The sequence below is a fragment of the Lonchura striata genome, chromosome 11 (genome assembly GCF_046129695.1).
Source record: "Lonchura striata isolate bLonStr1 chromosome 11, bLonStr1.mat, whole genome shotgun sequence".
NCBI classification, from domain to species: domain Eukaryota; kingdom Metazoa; phylum Chordata; class Aves; order Passeriformes; family Estrildidae; genus Lonchura; species Lonchura striata.
In genome coordinates, this window is record NC_134613.1 from 5,719,825 (window position 1) to 5,735,354 (window position 15,530).

General features: G+C 53.3%; 1 pseudogene; it reads right to left on the minus strand.

Annotated features, from left to right (window-relative positions):
- Positions 1 to 2,926: 2,926 nt before the first annotated feature.
- Positions 2,927 to 4,543, minus strand: LOC110469102 (SNW domain-containing protein 1 pseudogene; annotated as a pseudogene).
- Between the last annotated feature and the right edge of the window lie 10,987 nt (positions 4,544 to 15,530).

Genomic DNA, 15,530 nt, shown 5'->3' on the forward strand with positions numbered 1-15,530 from the left:
GCATGTGTTGAGGCGTGGGGAAACAGGCTACAGAATAGAAACATGACGTGGAAATGGTACGCGAGAGCAGCAGCCATGTGGAAATATAAGCATCACAGAAAGAAAGGCAAACTATGAGATAAGCGAGGAAAAATGTGTTGGAAAAACCAGAAATAAAGTACAACAGGTATATGCTGACACCTTTGTTACTGTGTTGTGTGGTCCAGGGGATGGTTTTGTGTTGCAGTCCGTGGTGGTGGTGGATGCAACATTCCCCAAAAGCGTCTTGTGCCAACGAGTGGGAGCCACGAGAGCACCAGGACACACACACAGACACACAGACACACACACACAGACACAGACACACAGAGACACACAGAAACACACACAGACAGACAAACACACAGACACACACATGCACACACACAGACACACACACACACACACACACACACGCAGACACACACCCACGGGGCAGCACGGCAGTGAAGACACGGGTGGGTCCAGGCACAGAGTTCCTACGTGCTTTATTTCAGGCCACACTGAAGGGGTCCAGGGACCAAAGACAAAGACAAAAGAGGGTCTAGGGTATAAATACCAGGAAAGAGGGGGCAGAGAAGAGCATCAGGGATCCAAAGGTAAGGGGCGGTACACTGGGAAGGGACCACTAGGGAATGCCAGGTGGATAGGTGGGGCTACAGACACCAACGGGATTACAAGGAGTGGAGAACTTACTAGAACTTGAACTTATTAGGGTAAAATGGGAAGGGAAGGCCAAGGGGCCAATGGGGAAGAGAGAACTGGGACAAATTAACATCGTGCTGCAGAGCAGCACCATGGGGGAAGCCTGAGCTGTGAGGAACACCTGGAGCCTACTGTGGGTTTCCCCAGGGTATTGCTACCACCCTTTCCCTGGTGGGCTCACAGGCCTCCACAGTCCCCAGTTTGGCAAAGGTATTTAGCAGAGCTCAAGCCCACACTCCGGCAGCGACAGCACCTCTGTGTGTGTGTGTGTCCCTGCATGCAGATGCTCAGGAGCACGCGGCCCCATGTCAGACTTTTTCTCTTCCATCCCAGAGCCAGACGTGTTGGCAGTGACAGCAAGCTTCAAACTGCGTGGAGAAAAAAATAAAACCACCAGGAGCCCAGAAATAGAAATTAGTTGCATGCACTTGAAAACTTACCTCTGGCATGATTAAGATCCCCCACCAGATGGCAAGGACAGGCAGCGCAGGGCCGGCAGGTTTCCACTCTCTGAGAACCGTGGAGACTGCAGGGTGGCAGTGGGTGGTGGTGTGGTGGCTGTCTGAGCAGATCTTGTCCTCCATAAATACCCCGAGCCCCAAACAGCATGGACATTGAGCACAACAGCCCCATGCAGAACTTGCAAACATTGGCTGGACAGCATTTTTGTAGAAAAGCTTCTTTCCAGCCCTGGCAGCTCCACCGTGATGGGCCCCATGGTCGGAAGTCCCCCACAGGGCTCACTGACTTCAAAACAGAAGAGGAGAGCCATGGATGCTTTGTGCCTTTCTAGCGTTTTCTACATTTGTCTTTTGGTATTTTCCCCCTTACGTTGTGCAGTTCTGAGGGTTTGGTTTTTATTGTCTTTTCTCCTCCTCTTTTTCAAATGCAAGTGTTTTGGGGGAGGAACAGAGCTGCAGAGGTGCAGAGCAGTGCTGCGAAGGCCTCTATGACCTCCACTGCCATTGCTGCCCAGTCATTCTCAGCGTTAAGAATTTAATCCTGATGGATGTGGCATGGTACAGCAGGCGTGGTTCACAGCCGCAGCACGGTGCCATAGAGGTTTCCCTTCCCAAGCTGGGGCAGTGGTAGCACAGGACAGCTCAGCCCCCACTTTTCAGGGTGGTGCCTGTCCATCACTTGGAGCCAGATGACCTACATTTAATTGCTGTCCACCTCAGAGACCTGTTGTAGATATGGGGAGGCATGGCTGGCCTCTCCTCACCCTGCCCTGCCCTGGTGGACCTTCCCCCACCCCTCCCTGGTGCAGCTTGGCCGCTGCAGATCTGATTTTTTTTTTTTTTTTTTTCAGGGGTGGAATGATGTTGGCACAGCGAGCCAGGACCAGGTAATATGTGACATGGACTCTCAAGATATTCACAAAAGGCTAATAATCTTTATTAAGAATTCCATGCTTCTTATACCCTACTTTGTTACAGGTAGACCTAATTCGTCCTTTAATTAAAACACCATCACCATTGGCTAATTAAGAAACCACCCTTTGGTAAACAAATCTCCATAAGACATTCCACATGTTCACAACATCAGGGACAGCAAGTTAAGATAAAAATTGTTTAGAATTCCTTCTCTCCGGTTCCCCTAAAGCTTCCCAGGTCGATTCCGGGAAAACTTATCTAGCTTCTGTCTCTCTGACCAGGGAGCTGCTACTACAGAAGGAGGTTTTATTTCACTAAATGTAAGGAAACTAAAACAAGGATTACTGAGAAAATATGAATGAGGACTTGCTTTTAAGACAGAACCTAGCTGTTTCCCGTCCCTTGTTCAAATAAACTGTATAGCCACACTAAAACACTGAATCATCACCACGGCATCTGTTACAGCATAAGAGGATCATTATATACCGCAGGAAAGCTTTAACAGATCAAGCTTTAGCTACCTACAAGAACTAAAGCTATAGGAAGGGGGCTACATTCTTACCCTTAGGTGCTGGGCAATGGGGAATCAGCCAAGTCAGAGAACTTGCTAAAGAATAATTAATTCCCTTATGAAATGTTTCCAGGTGGTCTCAGTGTCTTCTCTCTCCTCGGGTAGCTGTCCTATGCAGAAGAATCAGTGTGTGCATGCTAGTGTTGTGAACTGCTGTGTTACAAATGCCATCCTCCTGAACAGCCAATATTAGAAATCCTTCTGCATGAAGTCCAATCCTTTTGCAGTCCATTTTGCTACCTCCCAAGGAGCAGATTCAGTCCTTCCTCCTCTTTTTGCTCTGATGCTCGTGTTCCTTAGGGCAGCTGCTGCCTGATGGCTGTTTAGAACCGCCGTGTTGCTTGGCTTCTTCCAGAAACTTGTCCAAACCAAATGGATCCTCCTCAAATTGAACTGGTCCATCTCTGCCTCTGCTTCTGCTGTTACGATCCAAGTTAGAAAACTCTTTGTCAGGAACAAACCTCTTGATCTTTATTTGAGCCTCTAGATCATCACCATACATGTCCTTATCCATATTTTTACTTGGCCTGTAGATGTTTTGGGCCATATCCTTGCCACTTCTCCATGGCTGGTCATAAACATTATAAATTTCATCGTCTCCTCCAGCAAAGCCACTGTCCATACCCTTGCTCTGGTTGAACAGCCTCTGGTCATATTGGATTTCATTGGATGGCCTGCGGTTGGGTACCCCCAGGGCAATAACTTCACTGATATCTCTGTTCTCATTCCTTTGCAGCTTTGACCTTTTATCAGGAGCTGCCCGGGAAAGATTTCTGTCATGCTGTCTCTCTTTGCGCCGGTCACGTCTGATTTCATCTCTTTCTCTAGCTGCTCCATCCTCCTTTTCAACACTTGTTTTGATCCCTGCTCTTCTCTCCCTGGCTTTCTGAGCCATTTCTCTGAGCTTGTCCTCGTGTTTCTCCTTTTCTTTCTGAGCCATCTTCCTCTCCACCTGGGCACGCATCTCTACTGCCTCACGAGCCTTTCTGTCAGCAATATAGAGCGCCTCAGCAAGTTTGGCAAAGTTTTCATTAATATGAACAGCCTGCAATCCTCTGCCATCTGCAGCCAGACGCTTCTCCAAGGGAACGGTGTAACCCTTTGCATTCTTCCAGTTGGAAATGCATGGAGGAATTTTCCACTCTTGCTGCTCTCTCACAGTCATCTTTCTACTTGGAGAGTGCATTACAGGTGCTGGAGGAGATGGTGGTCCTCGTGGAATCTTCTTGTTGATTTTGAATCTTGGAGGCTCCATAGGGTCCTTCTGCATTTCCACCACGCAAATAACTCTCTGCCTTGCTCCAGAGTTGAATGCAGCTCCTTGCTGAGATGGTGTGTACCGAATGTACTGCGCCAGAGCTGGCTCCTCAGAAGTTCCAACTGGCATGGCTGCTGCAACTTTTTGGGAGACTAATTTCTCCAAGGCTTCTCTTGTCTTCTTTGTTACCTCTCCAATTGCCTTGTCATCTGGTCTTTGCAGTTCAGGATCACCCACATCCATGGCCTCTTTTGGCACAAGATCTGTGTACTTGCTGTAAATAACCTTGTCCTTTGACTGTCCTTGCCAAGCAATTGCATCGTATTTTATTTTTCCTTCTGCATCCACCTGAAGAGCCAAAGCATTGGAAATTTTCTTCTTTTGGCCCATATCCAATGGATATTGGGCCACGTGAATTTCTGGGAAGGCACCCCCATCTCCAAAATCCTCCAGAACTCGTGGTATCCATCCTTTCCGGTCACCATATGGGGGAGGTTCCCTTTGTGAGGAGGCCAGAGCATTCTGCCTGGATCTCTGAGCTCTTGCTCTTTCTCCTAGTTCCAGCAGATCTGGGGACAGCTGGGTTGGAGCTGGCAAAAAGCTGCTGAGGGCCATCTTGACCTTACACTGTCCACCCAGCTCCTGCTCCCAGTCCACAGCTCTCCTCTAAGATTATTTGCGGCAATTATTTTTAAGTTCTTAAGTCCTAGAACCTTCAATTGTACCTGCAGCAGTTCTTTAAAGTTTAGAAATAATTAGCTCAGTTGTAAAATTAGTAAAAAAATTAGTAAATTAGTTAAAAAAAATTACTGGTCAAACAGACAAAGTCCAAATACAACCTGGCAGCCTGTGGGTCAGGGTGCTGGCACCAGTCCCATGAAGTGGTGGCTCAGCCCTCCTGCAGTGACAGCTGTGGTTCTGTGTAAGCAGGGATCCTGCAGAAGGGTGGAGGGTTCCTCGGAAGGTCGAGTGGTGAAGTAGAAGGGTCTGGGAATGCGGAGGAAAAGAAAGCTGCTCCTCTGGGAATCCAGTGGAAAAGGCTGCCTGTGGTGTTGAAAAGTCTCTGATTATATCCAGGTAGGAATGCTTGGCTCCTCCCCCTGGGCAGAGCATCTCACAATGGGATGATGTAATCTTATCAGTCCTGCAGTGACACTCAATGGCCCATTGACAGAAGATATCTCCCCAAGGGAGGGTGAGTCATGGAAGAGATAAAGAACACTGCCCCGCCTGGCTTTAACAGATGGTGACAGAATACCATAGAATGCTTTTGGTGACATCTTGCACTGCAGTCTAAGGCAGCCAAATACTACTTTTCTACATTGCAAGATATATAGTTGTTTTCTTTTAAGAGGTAAGACAAATCTGACTAAAACAGCTATGATGAAACATTAATAAACACCTGTTTGTGGATAAAGAAGATACAGTGTGTTCAACTTGTATTTTGTCAAAGATTCTATTGCTTGTTACAATCTTTGTTACAATTGCTGTCTCCTCTTCCATAGGTAACACAGTAAGAGTCAGTGATGATTTTACATTATGGCTGTTATTGATTGGAAGCTGTTTTAGCATTTTCCTTTGTTTCATTTTACTGTCATAAGTACATGACTCTAGAAAGGTGTTATCTCAACTTCGTAAGACAGATGCCACTGATATATTGAATACATGATGTGAATATACTGACTTAATAATAGGCATTATTCATAAGATGTTATAACTGCATTTAGAGCTGGCATCTTCTATGCTTTAACACCTCTTTGTGTAATTATCTAAAAGACACACATAGTTTCAGGATCCTTCTTCTTTCAGGGAATTGTGACTTCCTTAAGTCTCAAACTAAGTGGGTTTTGTCATAAATGACATTTTACAAAAATGGACATTTTACAAAAATGGACATTTTACAAATGTTCTGGATTTATGTGGAACATAGCTGAACACCCTTAGAATGTGTTTCCGTGTTTACTGACAGCTCTAGGCTAAATAGGAAAAGCCATAGTGCCATGGAAAGAGGAAGGTGAGTGGCGAATGTTGGACTTACTAAAAACTCAGTGTCATACCATCCTGGCCAGAACTTGCCCTATTACACATTACCCATCAGAAGTCACAACAAATGTACCATATTTCATCACAGAGCACAGAGCTCCAGCAGACTGGCTAGCTGGCTCTGCTCGGGCAGCACCACAGCCAGACATGGCAGCACAAGCAAAGGCATCACCTGATTTCTTCCACCAAGGGGTTCTGGCCTTACAACGACAATCCCGGCTCTCAGACACAGAGGCTCATAACATTGTTAGCACCTGCACTGACTGCCAAGGCCACGCTGCACCACGGCAGATGGGGATGAACCCTCGTGGAATACATGCTTTGCAAGTCTGGCAAACTGATCAATTTGCACATCCCTGAATTTGGATGTCTAAAAGATGTACATTTACCATTAATACTTTTCACCAGCAAGATGGGCTACATTACACACAGGTGAAAGGGGTCGGGATGCCATTGCACATTGGGGTTCAGCCTCTGCTGCTTTAGGGATCCCCTTCCCCTGTCCATCAAAACAGACAATGGTCCTGTTTACACTTCACAGAAAACAAGACATTTCCTACAGCTCTGGAGAGTGCCACACCACACTGGCATTCCCAAACTAGCAACAGGACAAGCCATGGTGAAAAAAGCACATGGCACTTGAGAATGGAAGCTTGAAAAACAAAAGGGAGGAATGTGTCATTTTAAATCACTCTCTATCACTACAATCTGACAATGATCAAACCCAAGGTAATGGTGTAAGACCTTTCCCACCAATAGCTGGGGAGGCACGTGGGATCTCATCACCTGTAAGGACAGGGACATTGTGTGTTTCAACAGACACAGGAACACACTGGGTACCTGCCACGTGTGTCCCTCCTGCCCTACAGCCTGCCTGGGGCCACAAGCAGCATCCCCCAAGAGCTCCTCAAGAGACGTGGTGGAGCCATGAGCAGAACAGTGATGGAGACAACTTGTTCACCTCCCTCAGGGACATCTGGGACTATTGAAGTGATGGCTCATTGCAGAACTCAGTTTGTTTGTAAAATGTTATTCTGTTTACAATTGGTATTGTGTTTGCAAATTGGTTTTCTAGAAGTTGGGTATTTGCTAATGGCCCTAAGGGTTAAATGGTTTATTTTTTTAGTGGCAAGTTGTAACTCTAAGTAGTTAACCTGTGGCCTGTTAGCCTGAAGGATTGTGATCTTGCCTAAGAGCTCCTGGAAGTGAGTGCTACTACTCCAGGGGTACATGAGACATCTCTGGCTGAGGGGATCCATGCTTGTCAAACTAGGTCAAAGGCCTCCTTCAAATTAGAGCCCTGCTGCCTTCTGTCACCATGGCTGCAAAGGGCCCATGCAGGTAGGATAACAGAGAACACTTTGCAATTTTTAATAAGAAGAAAAGGAGGAATTGTCATAGTGCAGCCAGTCTGTAACTGGACATGGTAACACAAATCCAATTCAGCTGGCCTGGTGTAGCTCCAGAAACAGATAAACAGGTCCCTGGATAGGTTAGACTCCAACCTCTACAGGGGCCCCTGAGGCAAGCCTGTTCAAGCCTGGGTGCAGATGCACCACTGGCCAGAGGGCAGGGTGGAGAGAGACCCCAACCAACCAGCTGTTTAAACCCGGGAGTCTCAAACCCCCTACATAAAAATCTTGCATAATAAACCATCACTGTTGTCATACGGACCTCTGAGAGTTCATGTTGTCCCAGTCTCCAACCAAGAACCTCATGTAGCACCTCTTCTATTTGATTTGCTTCCCCATAAAGTCCCGCTTTAGGTTCAGAAGAGATGAGCAACTCCACTGATCCCCTGGTGACAGGGAGAGGTGGGATTTAAAGGTCACCTGCTGCCACAAACCCCACAGCTTCCCTGATTTTAAACAGGGCAGTCCTCCAAAATTACCTGAGAACTCATTGAGGTATTTATAAAGATTGTGGGGACATGATGCTGACCTGGGGGGGAAATCCTGCTGGTAGAGCTGAAATAAAAGCCCTTGGCTTGCCCAAAACAGAGACACCAGGGCTGGAGGTGAAGTAAAAACTGCGGTTGGGGAGAGGCGAAAGAGAGCTCCTGACAGTGAGGCTGGCATAGGGACTGCAGAGGCAGCAGAGAAATAAAGATGTGAAATAAAGGCTCTGTGGCACTCAGCAGGCACAGCAGGAGCTGCAGGCAGAGCTGTGGGGCTGGAGCTGGCATGGAGCCCTGTGGGGCAGGGGCAGGGCTGGAACAAACAGTCCAGAGCAGGATCTGAGATAAATCCCAGGGTGCTGGAAGGAGAAGCACAGTGGATATCATGGTTTGACACTGGCACAATGCCAGCGCACCCATGAAAATGTGATCCCTCCCTTGAATGCTGTGAAGTGGAATCTAGAACAGAGCAAAGCAGGCCTAAGCTTAATAACAGGAAAAAAAAAACAAAAAACCTTTATTAAGCTACTACTACAACAGGAAAAAAAAAAAGGAAAACAGCTAAAAAAACACACAAAGATCAAATGAAAACCTTGCAAAGCATTCCTCCCCCCACCACCCAACTCCAACAAACCACAGTGAGACACAATCTGGACCCCAATCAGGTTTCCACCCTCCAAGCAACCGATACTCAGCCCTTAGAGGGAACAGAGTCTCTCCTGTGCCACAGACCCCCCAAGAAACACAGCTCCACATCCTGTGTTTCCATGTCACACATGGCACCGCCTAGAGAAAAGATTGCCATGGTGACCCTTCTCCTTTCCATGCACAGTGCTCTCACCACAATGCATGGATGGTCACTGCCTTTAGGATTTTTCCTTTCAAGGATGCCCTGCCAAGAGGGGAGAAAACAACAGTTCAGTTTTTCATTGTTTGGGACCACAGTCCCCCCCATTTTTTCCATTTCCCCTGGGGCCGAGGGTTCAAGAACAGAGATCTTCTTCTCTTCTCTTTCCTTTGAGGACAAGGGGGCGCCACCACAAACCCCCTAACCTTTTCTCTGTTCACTGCACTCTTGTCTTTTCCCAGCTGAAGCAGGTCTCTTGACTCACTGGCATCCTCCCAAAACACAGTCTCTCTTGGAGGAGAAGATTGGTTCAGGTTGTGGCTAACACGGAAAAGTCCAGCCAAAAGCCACGCTTTATCCCCCTCCCATCTAGAATTCTTCCTTCTAACATCCCAGGGTCCAAGGTGTCCCTCTTCCTCTCTTTCAAACCAAGGAGGGGAAAGGAAAATTCACAAAGCTTTCATTTCTCAAGGAAGGGTTAAAAATCCGAACTCCCTGGATGGCTCGATGCCCGGACATCCAGCAACTCCCACACAAGTGGGCACCTTGCAGCTCCTCCTGCTCCTCCTTCCTCGCAGTGGAATTGCTGACAGAACTGCCGCTGTCTCTTTTCTCTCTCCCTCTCAGGAGAGAACCTCTGGGGCGGGGGGGCGGGAACTGAGACATCCCAGATTCCTTCCACCCTTCCATCCGCAGGGGCCAGCCCGGTTCCAGTCCTTCCACCACCCTTGGGCCTTACCTCAGTAAGGCCATGGGGCTTCCCCTCCCCACCCAGCTCGTGGCTGGGCAGGGGAGGTTTCCACTGCATGCTGACCGGAACCAAAGAGAGCGAGTTCCCTGGGAATTCTGCTTTTAACCCCTCTGTGTTCTCAGAGGCGTGTCCACCTTCCATTGGTCAATATCCAAATTGAACTCTTCCTTCCGGAAAAAATTCTCTTTCCGTGTCAAACCACGACAGAGGAGCTGGAAAGTGACTGTGGGGCTGGGCTGCACATTCTTGCTTTTTTAACTCCCTGGCACTAGGGCTGTTAGCCCAGGCCTGGAGAGGACCAAGCCCAGCCCACAGGCAGCAGTTAGAGCAGCAGCACAGGGCTGTGGTGGTACTGGGAGCCCAGGAGGGAGGGAGGTTCAACAGCACGCCCTCAGCAAACACACATCCTTCACAACTGGGATTCACGGTCTACAAACACTTTATTAAGATACAAAATTATTCCTTTAGACACCTGGGTCTGCATTCTGCTCAGGGAGCACCTGGCAGCTGCAGCCACAAGATCGGGGAGAGCTTCTCAGCATCTCCTCCCCACCTACAGCCCCTCTCCCAGCACCCCCAGCTGCTGCTGCTTCTCTCCTCAGGCAGAAGTGCTCTGCCACTCAAAGTGACCATCCTCAGGGTCCTGCAGGGGACAGGGAAGAAGTCACTTTAAACAGCTCCAGGGAAGGCAGGAATGAGGGTCCCTTCCCTCCACAACTCCCCCCAGGTTTCTCCAGCCCCAGAGATCATCAGCAGGGAACAGAAGAACCTGTGAGCTGCAGAAACAGCAGCTCCCAGGCACAGCAGAAATTCCAAGGGCTGTAAAGGCCTCTCACCTCTGTCCAGAAGCCCTGGTTATCCATGTCCAACATCTGGATCCCCACTTCAGGGTCTCTCCTGTGCCAAAGGGCTCTTCCATCCTGCCAGCCCAGCCTCTTGGTCCCCAGGCACTGGGGAGGAGAGCACAGGGGCTGCAGCCCTACCTGGCCCCACAGAGCCCCTCAGCCCACCCCACCCAAGGCCCCGGCTGCTGGCGCAGCCCAGCAGACAGAACTGGCCCTCACCACGAGCACGACAGGCGCAGCGATGATGCAGAGGCCACCGATGGCCACGACGGCCACTCCGTACGCTGGGAAGCCCGGCTGGGGCCTGGGAGGGTCCAGGGTGTCCTCTGGAGCAGAGCACAGCTTTTAGAGCCCGGGGCAGCCAGCTCTGCCCCACAGGGTGCCAGCCACCCCCTCTGCTCCAGGACAAACACAGGGGATTGCAGAACACCCGCTCCACGCCCTCCATGCCCTTTCCTCCCATCCCACACCAGTCCTGCAGCAGAAGGTCTCCAGCCCCACTGCCCCAGGCTATGCAGAGGGCCAGGGCACAGCTGCTGCTGGAATTTCACTTTCTGCTCAGCACACCAGCCAAGACAGCAGAGCCTCTCTGCACAGCAGGGGCCAGGATGGGCTCAGCTGTGGATCTGCTCTGCTCACAGTGGAGGCCTGGGGCCTGTGGAGCTCACAGAACCACGGCCCAGAGGGGAGCTCACCTCCCACAGACAGAGAGTGTGGATCCACCTGGATGTCAGAGCCAGCCAGAGCCTGCGTTGGCCCGACCGAGCGCACAAGTGTCTCCAGAACCTCCACGCTGGTGGGAGCGGGGTGACGGAAGATCACCTTCCCATGGCAGATCAAGGAGCCAGGCCTGCAGACAGGGTTGGGAGCAGCTCCAGCAGCTGCCAGTCCCACCATGACCCCACAGAGCCATGGGGTGGGCACTGCCAGCCTCCTCCCAGGGGGTTTTGCTCAATAGGAAGAGATCTCTGCACTCAGGGAGCCCTGGGAAGGAAGGGACATCCCTGGAGGTGCAGCACATCACCACTGCTCCAATGGCATCATGCTTGACCTCAGCTTCCCCTGCAAAGCTTTCTGCAGCCAAAACCTGCAGCTGTCAGCCATGAGCTGCTGGCTGATATCTGAAGGGAGACCTCCCTGGCCCAGCAGAAAGAACCCCTGCCCCACTCACAGGAATCCTTTCATGATCGCTGTCAGGAAGGTGGGGTAATCCCTCAGGGCTCTCGCCACCTGGAAGAAAGGCTGTGCTCAGCTCAGCTCTTTGGACACCCCAGATCAGCCCCTCTTCCCCCCGTGCCTCTTCCTCTCACCCAGCTGGGGGGACCTTCATCCCCTCTTGCCAGCAGCCCCATTCCTACCGCATGGCCAAGGTCCCTGGAGAGATTGTGGTGCTCGGCAGAGAGCGGATCCTGGAGCTCCTGGCTGAAGTGTCTGTTGGTGACCACCAAGGAGAGAGGGTACACGTGCAGATCCAGCTGGGACCCTGAAGGAGCAAGGAACAAGCGCTGGTGGGGCAGATTTGGCAGCCACCCTGCCCACAGCACAGCCGGGGACTGTCCTTACCCTCCACCGAGAGGGAGCTCAGGTCCAGGGAGAGGCCCGAGAGTGCAGTCAGGGCTTCCAGAACCTCCGTAACGTCAGCATGGACAACTGTGTCTAGGTAGAGGTCTCCAGTGATCTCCGTGTTCCCACCCAGCTCTCTGAGGGGAGAGAAGAGCTCTGAGCAAGGCAGGAGGGTTGGGGCCAGCTCCAGCACCTTTCCTGCTGCTTTTCCCCTGAGAGCCACACAAGGTGCTCAGTTACACTTTGCTCCAGCTGCACATCCCCTCCCAGCTGATCCCATCCTCTCCCTCCTTGCAGCACAGCTCATCAGCTGCAGAGGGCACAGGAGAGGGTGAAGGCAGGGAAATGAAGAGGTTGGCAGAGGAGGGGCTGCATCCCATACCTGAGCTGGGAGATGGTGAAGCTCCTGACGTGGTAGAGGGCACTGACAGCTGCAGTTACCTGGGCAGGGAGAAGACAACAGCTCACACCTTCCCCTGTTTAGCACAGGTTACTCCAGCCCCGGGCAGCCTGTGCCCATTCCCCCAGCAGCACCCTTGGGAGGAGCCCCCCAGGCCTGGCATACCTCTCTGACCAGCCTCTCCAGAGGATCCATCCCGCTCAGCCCAAGCTGGGAGCCAGTGAGGGAGATGGACAGCTTCTCGGGCTCCAGGTTCTCCAGGCTGAAGCCTAAGGGAGTTTGGAAGAGTCCTGCTCATCCCTGTTCCTCCAGCTCCCTTGGCAAATACTGCTCAGCCTTGGGCTCATCCCTGGCCACGCCCCAAGGGCAGGAAGCAGCAGGGCACTGAGCCAGGAGGAATCCCTTTGGATGTGGGAAGGGGTTGGGATGTGGCATTTCCCAGCACAGGAGAGCCGGGGCAGAGAGGGGAGGCCAGGGAGCCCAGCAGAAGCCGTGGCCCACACAGGCCCAGCTGCTCCAGATGTGCACTCCACCACCCTTGACACCCTCACACCGCTTTCACAGAGGCCAGGAGAAGGGATGTCAGGGAAGGAAAAGCCTGGAACCCAAACTGCGCGGCTTTGGGCTTTGAGGGAGGCACGAGGAGGGTGCTTGGCAGCAGCAGCCCTGCTGTGGGAAAAGCTTCAGGACTTACCACCCGACTGGACAGACTGGGGCTCCAGCTGCCAGCTGAAGATGCTCCTGCCCTTGCTGGCCTCTGTGACGACTGTGCGGATGAGGTGGGAGCTGGTGGGAGCAGGAGCATCCCCCTGGAACAGAACCTCCCCTCGCACCACCACGGAGCCATTCCTGCCAGGGAGAGGAGACAGTGGCAGCACACCTGATGCCTCTTTTTTCCCCAGGTGCTTTTATCCAGGAACTCAGACAGGGATCCCTTGGGAGGATGACACACTGAGGAAGTGCAGCCCCTCACAATGACCTGTCTGCAGCATTTCCCTGTATAACCCTTCCCTCCAAGCCACACCTGCAGCAGCTTGGACAGAAACAGAGACCACTGCTTCTCCCAGCAGGATTCATCTTTATTACACACACTCCAGTATTTATATTTCTGCTATGGGAAAGGTTGAAGAAAGTCCCAGGAACACCCAGGAGGAAAGCCAAAACAGCCTACACCAACAAACATTGTTTAGAGCAGAGGTTGCTGCCCTTATCAGCCATTCACACCAACATCCACCTCCCAGCCTTGTGGGAGCAAAGGAAAAACATTCACACGTGCTGTTTGTGTCTGCAGCCATTCCTCGGGCATGCACCTTTCCCAAGAGAACAGAGTCCCTGTCAAAGTGAAGTGTAACCAGTTGCTCTTCCACACAGGACTCCCTTAGGGCCAGGGTGGCTCCCTCAGGCCACTGCTGCTTCAGAACCCAGCCCCCAGAGCAGCTGCACACTCACAGGAACTCGAGGACATTGGCCTGCAGGAAGCTCTGGTAGCTGGACAGCATCTGCTTGAGCTGGAAGGGAGAAGCAGCTGGTAATGAATTGGGAAGGTTTCCCAAACTCCCCTTGAGAAGGGGACATGGACAAAGAGGGGACAATAAACAGAGGGAAGCAGCTCAGCCTGCCCGGGAACGGCACCCAGGCACCCCAGGGAGTGCCAGCCCACTGGGAATGCCAGGGATGAGCTGGGACACCCAGAGCAGCCACAGCAGCCTGGCAATAATACCATGTGCCATGGCCCTGGGGGCTGCCAGAGGTGAGGGGAGCCCAGTCCCACCTCAGACCAAGCTCCAGCGGAGCAGTGCCAGGGGTTCACCCACCTCCACCATGCCCAGGTGGGCAACACCCACCCAAGGGCTGCTGCAGCACACGGGCGACTCCCCCAGCAGGGCCGGGCACCACCCCGCAGCCCAAAGTGCCAAAAGAGTCCCAGCACCTGCAGCACCCACCATCAGTGTCACATCTGCCTCCAGCTGCCGGTAGCTCGGGGAGTTCCTGCTGCCCAGAGCCGGGGCGTAAGCGATGCCCAGCAGCCGGAATCGCAGGGGCAGCACGTGCACAGGCGCTGCGGGCAGGGGGCGGCTGGAGGGGTGGGGTGCAGGGGCTTCCATCCCTGTGGAGCCAGCTCTGCCCTCGCTCAGCAGCTCCGCCGGGCTGGAGGCCGCTCTGCTGGCTGCAGGGAGAGGCTCCGTGGCTGGGCAGGAGTGCTGGGAAGCGCTGGGGCCACTGGACACGACGTGGGCATCGAGGGCAGCTCCTGCGGGCACTGCCAGGCTCTGGGAGCTGAGCAGGGAGCTGGCCACACGCCCAGCTCCAGGAGAAGCCGGCGGGCAGGATGGAGATGTCACGCTGCTGCGGGTGGCAGGGCGGTGCCCAGGCTCAGGGCCACGCTGCAGAGCTGGCTGTGGGGAGCAGGGGGGAGGCACAGAGCCTGGGCTGGCAGGGCCGGGCCCTGCAGGTCCTGCTGCAGTGGGAAAGGGGCCCACGGGTGCTGTCCCGGGCTTGCTGGGCCTGGATCCTCCCATCAGAGCCCTCTGCCCAAGCTCTGCGATGGCACCAGGGGCTGTGGAGCTCATCCCAGGCACGGTGGGACCTGCAGGGCTGGGAGCCCTGGGCTGTGCTGGGCAGGCTGCAGGGGACACTGGCTGTGCAGGGGGAGAAGGCCACTCACTCTGTGCCCAGGAGGGGACAGCAGGAGCCCCAGAGGCCACCATGGGCAGGGAGGAAGGCAGCCCATGCTGACTGTGGGCAACAGGAGCTGTGGCAGGGGTAGGAAGTGATGCCAGGACAGCACCCAGGAGTCCAGAGCCATTTCCTGGAACCTGGGCCAGCAGAGCACCCACCGAGGGAGCAGCTGGCCCAGGCAGGGCAGTGCCAGCAGTGCCCCAGAGCCCCTCCAGGGTCAGGGCAGGGGGCACCCCCACCGTGCCAGGGCTCAGCCCGGCCGAGCTGGGTGTCCCTTGCCTGGGCAGAGCAGAGGCCACCTCCTGCTCTGCCGTGCTGGGGCTCCAGGAGCCAGCACCCGTCAGGGTCCCTGTGGGGACACCGGGTGGGACCCGAGACCCTGCAGCTGCCCCTCGGAGCGGCAGCACTGGGCTGGGTGCCCCCCGGGTCACTGCAGCCCCTCCAGAGGGGCCGGGGGCAGCTGTGGGGAGGGAAGGAGGCTGCAGCCGTGCCCGGGAGGTGGCAGGGACCCCAGCAGCCGCCTCACTCCAAGCTCTGGAGGTGGCCTCAGAGCCCCTCGGTGGGCTCTGGGGCTCGG